This window comes from Podarcis vaucheri (genome assembly GCF_965113315.1).
Source record: "Podarcis vaucheri genome assembly, chromosome: 14".
In the NCBI taxonomy this organism is placed as follows: domain Eukaryota; kingdom Metazoa; phylum Chordata; class Lepidosauria; order Squamata; family Lacertidae; genus Podarcis; species Podarcis vaucheri.
Genome location: NC_138752.1, coordinates 19,446,069 through 19,454,470, shown reverse-complemented (window position 1 = coordinate 19,454,470; position 8,402 = coordinate 19,446,069). Strand labels below are relative to the sequence as shown.

General features: G+C 44.6%; 1 protein-coding gene across 4 annotated transcripts in view; it reads left to right on the top strand.

Moving 5' to 3' along the window:
* The first annotated feature begins 535 nt into the window (after positions 1–535).
* ACAN (aggrecan) overlaps positions 536–8,402 on the top strand; it is an 87,297-nt gene continuing 79,430 nt past the window's right edge. For all 4 annotated transcript variants that reach the window (XM_082198234.1, XM_082198236.1, XM_082198231.1 and 1 more), the window contains exon 1: positions 536–911. The gene's annotated coding sequence lies outside the window, so the exon portion shown is untranslated. The remainder of the gene's footprint in view (positions 912–8,402) is intronic.

Below are 8,402 nucleotides of genomic sequence, written 5' to 3'. Positions count from 1 at the left end.
CTTAGCCAGCCTGCAGCATTATTGACTGCATTGCAGGCACCCTCGCCCTCATTTTCACCCACTCGTCTTGCTGAGAGATTTTAATTAGATATATCTCGATTCTCTCTCCCCCCATCCCCATTTTTGCACAAGTCCTGCTTCTCTCTTTAACCTCATTCCTTATATTCTTCCTTACTTTCAACCACTTGTGGTACATAGTTTGGCTGCTCTCTCTCTCCCTCCAAACGGCTGTTTTGTTTTGTTAAAAAATAAAATAAAACCCCCAATTTCCCGTTCTCCCTATTCAGGACTTTTGGTCATCCTTTCTTTTTCTTCTGCCCCCCCATTCCCCCCCCAAAGAGGTTTGGCTTCTCTTTTTTCTCTTACAGCCCTCCTTTTGCTGACTCCCACCACCCTCCTCTTCCCCACCCAAGCTCCTGTCTTATTTTTCATGGATGCCTGCCTACCTTGACTCAAACTTTTCATAGGAGGATTCAGTGCCTTTAGCAATCTGCCAGCTATAGCAAGAGGTATCTAAGGAGGGACAGGAGGAGCCTGGAAGTCTCTTTTCACAGCCAGTAGCAGCTCAACGTGGGCTGTTGCTTAAAATCTCTCACCCCCACCCCTTCGCTCTTTTGATTTTTTTTCCTCCTTCCAAAAAATCAACCTTGCTGCTGCTGCTGCTTTTGCTGCCACTGCATGAAAGGAACCTGACGTACCAATAATTTTGATTTCTTCTTGGGAGGTTAATAAACCAGGGAGGGGGGAAAGATCTATCCACAAAACAAAAGCAGGAAATCTCATCTGGAGGCTGTGAAGGGGATCTACAAGGGATCGCCGGACGTTGTAACCTCTTTCTTAACACACAAGAATCCTTATTGCTTTGTTAGGTGTATGGGACTTAAATTCTTGAAGCACTGAATTTGTTGAAGGTAAGCATGTATTTTTCCTTTTTTGCTGTTAAGTATTTTATTTTTAACCAAGGTGGGATGGATTGGATGTTTCCCCCTAGAAGCCCGAGGCAGTGGTACCTTTGAATGGCATATGCTTGGAGCATTGAACAGTGTTGAAGGTTTCATGCCATGCTTGTAGAATTCCTGGAGGGCTCTCGCTGACCACATCCTTGGCCAGATGAGCTGTCAGTCTGATTCAATGGATTATGTATGTGCAGGAATGCAAGAATATGGGTTGGTTTCGACACCCAACTTGTTGTAAAAAGTTGCACCCCAGAAAAGTTTGCTCATGTCAGAGAAGCGTGTGCATGTGCGATGCCCACTGTTGCCAAGCAACCAAGAAAAAAATCAGACTCTGCCAGCAACTCAGTCTGTTGAAATTTCAAGGAAATAGATCTATAGTCCGAAGAAGGGCATTGCCTAGTTTGCTTGCTAAAACAATAATAATAACAACAGACTCTGATTATAATGAAAGAATAGCTGGTGCACAAGACGTAGAGTAGGGTTAGGGGTCAACCGCCCAGCCCTCTCCCCAATAAATTATGCCATCTGAATACAGACGGCACTTTAGTGGAAAATTTATTCTGCAAGCCTCTTGTTTTCCATCAGAAAAAGTTTCTGTCATTGTCCCTCCCTACTCTACCCCAGACAAATATCATCTTATTTTTATTTATACCATGCCATGATCATACTTACAGCACCTTGTAGAGTTACATGGAATAGCAGCATAGATGGGTTCCTGTCTGCAAGGAGCTTACAATCCACATAAATCAGAATGAGGGGGAAATGAGGAGAGAATGAATGCTGACAAATGTAATCGATGATTCTGAAATCCATTCATAAAGCAGGATTCAACTATTTGTTTTTGATCATGAAACAACAGCATTTGTACATCTCCATCTTTTCAAATCTTCAGCTTGCCTCACGAAATTTGCTTCCGTGGCTTTGGCTAAATTCAGTGAGAACAAATTGTATCCAGTCTATTTTTGCTCTGTGTTAGTTCATTCAGATGTGTTCATTCATAAATCTGTTCTCTCCTGCCTCCTCATCATTCTGTAATTTTTATTTTTTTAAAAACAGCAACACAGAAACAAATCTGCATTTTGTATGCATTTTACTCTAAAAATGCATTTCTTGTATATGTTTTATTTCCAAAAAGCACTTTATATACAGCATGGAATTTTTTTTTTTTGGGGGGGGGGTTGAGCCGAGAATTGTATAACAAAATTCAGAGAAATGTGAAAAGCCAATGACAACTATATTCTAATATGCCTATTAGTTTAGGAAGTCCACATCAGAACAGTTTGCTTAAAAATGTAGACCAAGTTAAAGCGTCAAGCATTTGTATATGGAATAGCAGTGCACAACGACTATGGGGTGAATTTACCATAGCTCGGCCTAAGTTTAGAATTGGGCTGCAATCCTAACCATATCTACACAAGAGGAGGAAATCCTATTGAAATCAATGGGGTTTACTCCCCGTTTAAGTGGGTTTAGGATTACAGCTTCAGCTTATCACATAGGCACTTCTCACTCTTTCTTCCATGGAGTTGTGAGTGGCGCGCATGGACTCTTCCTAATTTTTCCTCACAAGAGCTCTGCGAGGTAGGCCACCCTGAGAGATAGGGATTGATCCATTGTCATCAAGTGAGTTTCGTGGCTCAGAGCCCGTGTCCTCAGCCCACTTCCCAAGCCCACACTGCCTGCCTTGGTCAATGATGACTCATAAAGCAAAGCACTGATACCAAACAGCAAAATTACAGATTTGCTAATAATGTATTTGCAAACCGTTCTGCAAAACTGGAAATTACAGAGCTCACCGCTGTTGAGCAAGATTCAAAAATCGCTATGCTGCAAAACCAAGAATTATCGGATGTGTTTGCACTTTGATGTCACCTCCTGGTATAATCTGTCTGTGACTTCCATTATATGTGAGGGTGATTGTGTAGTTAAAGAGGCTGTAATTACCATAGGATTGTGTGGCTGGTGAGCTCAACACTAGTACAAATGATGGATGAATGGCTGCAGGAAAGGAGGGGGGAGTATGTTTGTCCTACATTCTAAAATAAAACTTAAAAAAAAATCAATAGACTTGGGCAGCTAACAGGGATTTGTTGCTGTTGAAATATGGTTTGTTGCAAGGTCTACAGTGACTTGGCATTCTTTTAAAGTCCAGGGATCTGCTTAGAATCTCTAAATACCCGCCTTCCTTTTGAATGAATGCACAGAAAGTGCAATTTTTCCAAGCTGCGGTTTCACGATGAAAAGAAAGTGTCGTTTCTACATGGAGACTGCTTTTTTTCTTCTTTCAACCCCTTCATTACTCATGGAAGTTTGCATTTTCAACCTGATGCCAAAACCTCACATTTTCCCCCTACCCTATCCAGTTAGAAAGTTTCTTTTCTCTATGGCTCTATTAGTCTTATTTGTTTTTTTAAAAAAACGTCTTAGACTTCTTCCAACAGTGGTAACACTCAGAAGGAACATAATCTGTTTTTTTTTTAATGGTTAAAGCAAATTGCTCACTACTACAAGTCAGTCCAAATTGACTGTGTAAATCGTAAAGACGAGTAGGAAAAGTTATCAGGTGCTTTTAAAAAAGCAATTGTTAAATCCATCAGCATTGCCCACTAGTGCTTTGAAACGATTATTGGGAGGGTAACAGCAATTTAGCCAAATGGTGTTATTTACTAAGAAATTGTATATCACTGGAATGAGGAGGAAGCATAGAGAGATCCCTTAAGGTCTTTGGCCCCTGTGCATATAGATTGAATTCCCCCTTCCCACTTTCAGGTTTGTCTTAATAGATAGGAGGCAACTCTGTGGCAGTAGAGGCAGGTCCCACTGCTATCGCAACGTTGTCCCAAAATGCCTGGGAGAAAATGCACTGAAGAACCTTGAGGAACCTGTAAAATGAACCAACACAGTTACCTTTCTAGGAGTATGCAATAGCCAAGTGTATCTATGGGAGAAAAGTCATAGTCTGTGCTAATAAATATCATTGGGATGCACTTAAGAAGAGGGCCAGTGTGGAGCAGTGGTTAGAGTGCCAGACTAGAACCTGGAAAACTAGAGTTCAGATCCTTCCTCAGACATGAAGCTTGCTGGGTGACCTTGGGCCAGTCACTGTCTCTCAGCCTAACGTACCTTACAGGATTAAACAGTGGTAGGAGGACTATATACCCTCCTTAATTAAAGACTTAAATTTTGATCTGCTACTTCAGTGACCATAATGCCTTGGGAGGAAGTGGACAGGTTTTGCACCAGCCCTGAAACAGCAATGAAAAAGATACTTACCAGTGTCACTGAGGTAGGATATTGTTTGTTGCGTCCTTACTACAGAGGACAAGCATAAGTTGTGAGTCTTTTGACTGGCTCTTCTGAAAGTGGTCCATGAGACCAAAGAAGAAGAAGAAGTCGTGGGTCATGTATATGGGGCCTAAACTTTATTTCACAAAGAGACTGGATGTGTACAAAATAAGGATTTAGTTTTTGGCCTTGTTGGGTCACACAACCCAGCCAATACGCAGCGCCGGATTCTTAAAGAAAAATGAATAGTTTTTGTTACATACAAGAACATGTAGACACTGGGGTTGAGGGGGTGGGACAGGTATGTAAAAGAAGACTTATTCACACCTCCATTTGCCCTGCCATTTTGCCCCAGGAACACTTATGGTATAGCACCGAATCAGAACAAATGGCAATCCATTTTTCAACAGATTGCTGTTTGTTCTGATTTAACGCTAAAGAGTGCGTTTTCTGGGGGAAAGCAGCACAGCAAAGGCAAAACCACTCAGACCTGTGCTTTCTAGGCATGAGACAAGTGGAAGTACGGACAAGCCCAAAGAAATGGTGGAATAAAATAATAACAATAAACCAGCGGAGCAAATTTCACTTTTTCTTCATTGAAGCATCAGGTTCTGGTGAAAACAGTACACTGAGGACTTTGCATTGGCCCTGCCAGATCTCTTCCTACTCCTTCCCCTGGCTTGTCTAATTTTCCAAATTTCCAATCTCCTAATTTATATTGGCTCCTCCCACATTTTGCCCTTGCTCGGCCCCCTGATGCAACAATCCTTCAGGCTCTGAAGCTAGACCTTTGCCTTGGCTTTTCCCTTCCTGGACCCACCCACTAGATCCACCCCTTGATCTCCCCTCAAGAACCACCCCCCTTACTGCCCCTGCTTTGCACCTTCCTTGAGTGTTTTATGCCTTGCTGAAATGTATCCTTGAACTCTAATAATGCTTCTTGCCTAGGCAGAGGATAGAGACAGGCAGTGCTTTCTTCTGGTGGTACACAACAATATGCAGTAGTATCATCTGGGGTGGGGAGAGGGAAGGAGGTGGGAGGGCTCTCAGACCCCATCAGAGCATGACGCCTCCTTCCCCAAGCCTGGGAAGTGTTTGCTCAGCTTAGGGGAGGAGGCACGATGCTCTGACAGGATCCTGGAGCCCTGCTGCCACCTCCCAAGCCAGGCAGGGAAGGCCTCTTCACCTGGGCAGCAATGGGAGCCAGCATGGTGTAGTGGTTAAGAGTGGTGGACTCATAATCTGGTGAACTGGGTTCGCTTCCCCGCTCCTCCACTTGCAGCTGCTGGGTGACCTTGGGCTAGTCACACTTCTTTGAAGTCTTGCAGCCCCACTTACCTCACAAAGTGTTTGTTGTGGGGGAGGAGGGGAAAGGAGATTGTTAGCCACTTTGAGACTCTTTAAAGGTAAAGGTAAAGCGACCCCTGACCATTAGGTCCAGTCATGGCCAACTCTGGGGTTGCGGCACTCATCTCGCTTTATTGGCCGAGAGAGCCGGCGTACAGCTTCCAGGTCATGTGGCCAGCATGACTAAGCTGCTTCTGGCTAACCAGAGCAGTGCACGGAAACGCCGTTTACCTTCCCGCTGGAGCGGTACCTATTTATCTACTTGCACTTTGATGTGCTTTCAAACTGCTAGGTTGGCGGGAGCAGGGACCGAGCAACGGGAGCTCACCCCATTGCAGGGATTCGAACTGCCGACCTTCTGATTGGCAAGTCCTAGGCTCTGTGGTTTAACCCACAGTGAGACTCCTTAGGGTAGTGATAAAGTGGGTTATCAAATCCAAACTCCTCTTCTTCTTCTTCAATGCCCTGGCAGGTGGGTGGTCAGGCAGGGGAGTGTCAAGCAGCTCACCTGCCTTCACCACCCAGCCTTGGCATCAGGCCACGCCCCTCCCACATGTGCTGGCCTCGCCCCCTGCTTGCTGGTGAGTACTAGCCCATTTTTTCTAGAAAAAACCCCACTGGGGACAGGTATGTGTGTAGAAACTAGACTACTGTATAAAAGTAAAAATCGCTTTCATTGCTCTGCTCACTTTTGCCTCCAGCCAGTGTCCACCTCTGGCATGTGGCCCCCAGAAGGTTGTGCACATGGTAATGTGGCCCTCAGACTGAAAAAGGATCCCTGTTGCTGTCTTACAGAGACTTCTGGGAGATGTAGAAGAGCAGGAGTATCTATAAGAGAATACACTACATTAGATCAAAACCTAAGCCCACTCTTACATTATTATTTTTCTAAAATGCATATTTATATAAATGAACTGGATCCTTAAAATCGTATTTAATCTGGACTTCAAATCTGGAGGGTCACCAAACAGCTCATGCACTTAATAGCCGTCATCTCTGGAGAAGGTTTGACATAGAAGTGTAGCCTCTGCTTCCCCTATCTCCTTGCTCCTGTTGTCACTGGATGCTTCAGCAGTTGTAGCTGAATCAGAATTATGATGAGGAACCTCTGCATCTCCATACTCAAGCTGGTACCCGAGGTGGGACCTTTTGCAGATGTTCAACATTTCTAATTACAACACTCCCATTTTCAGGGTTCATATGCTCAAAGGAAGCGTGCAATCTGCTCCTAAGAATCACATGGTGCTCATGTCTACAGGTTGGCTGAAATTTATCACCTGCAATAGTACTAGCAATGTTGACCAGGTTGTGGGGCACCTGAACTACATCTCCCATTGGACCTAGCAAGCATGGTCAATGGCCAGTGGAGATAGGAGTTGTAGTTCACCAATGTCTGAAGTGCCAATGGTTCCCCAGAATGGAAGCAGGCCCACAACTCTGATGCTGTGTCCTTTAGCCCTTTGTTTTGCATCACTATATTGTTTCACCTTGTCCTGGTTCTGCTGGTGAGCACAGGAAGTTTGGTGCATGGATGGGCACATCTGTCAGTTTGGAGAACATCTCAGTTCCTCATTTTTCCAGTCTTCCATTCTCCACATCAGTGTGTGATTGACTGATTGATTGATTGATTGATTTTTGATCAGCATTTTAGTGCAGATTTCTCCTAATACATACTTTTTTTCCTTTGCAATTTTGCAAGGCAGTTTCCCCTGGTATGATATATTTTTGTATGGTTTTTTTTTTTTTTTTTACTAATATATGCATTTACATGCACACTTTACTTGGCTGGAGAACTGCATTGCAAAAACCTGGAGAAGTGCCAGCTTTATAGGATGACTCTGCTTCGGTTTGTGTGTTGCTTTAGAAAGTGCAGATTAGGTAGGTTTGCCTTCAAATGAAAACTTAATCAAATTTCACCCTGACCCTAGTTTGGTATGAATCTGACAAGAAAAATGCAATCTGGGAAATGTCTCCTCTGAAATTCTGCATGAAGTAGGTCAATAGGCCATAAAGATCTTTAATAATTCTATTTTCCAATTCTGCCTTTCACAGTGAGCTGCTTGTAGGGTTTTCTTCAAACAGCAAAGGAACACCCAACCCAGATCCAGTCCCAAATCAATTTGAGGCATGGGGCAAATGTTCAATTGGGGTTTTGAGAGGGGCAGTGGCGTAGCGTGGGGGGTGCAGGGGGGGCCGGCCGCACTGGGCCAACATCTGGGGGGGCGCTCGCACTCGCAGCTCTCTGCCCCTACCTGGCTCGAGTGCTAAAATCCACGGGTTAGGGGGCGCAAATTACTTGCCTTGCCCCGGGTACTGACAACCCACGCTACGCCACTGGAGAGGGGGATGGAGATGCTCTACCTCCTTCCTTGCAGGGAACGTGCTTGTGAATTATCACCTGCATCCTGCAGGATTGACTCCTTTGCTTACCAGCTAGTGAGTGGAAGTCTCAGTCCTGCTGGAGTCTGCTTCCCCAGCCCATTCCCTGTGGTGGAACATGCTGGGGCTGCCTGCCTCTCATTCCTGCCTGACATTCTGCCCCTTGACAGCCCCAGATCACTCTGGGTAGTCCAATGTGGGGTGATTTGAGGCTGTTTCCACCCAACTCAGGAAAAGCCTGGAGCCCCTCCCCCCCATTTGAGCCTGATTCAGTTCAAGATTTGGGCTTTGGCCAAATCTGGTACACAGCCCTAATCATCAGTGACTTGAGCACAAAGGTTTGGAGTACATGTCTCATGCATCAATGCCTAGTTTGGTCCAAGGATGGTGTGCTAACTGAAGAGGTCATGTTGGTTGATCATCATGTGAAGGTTG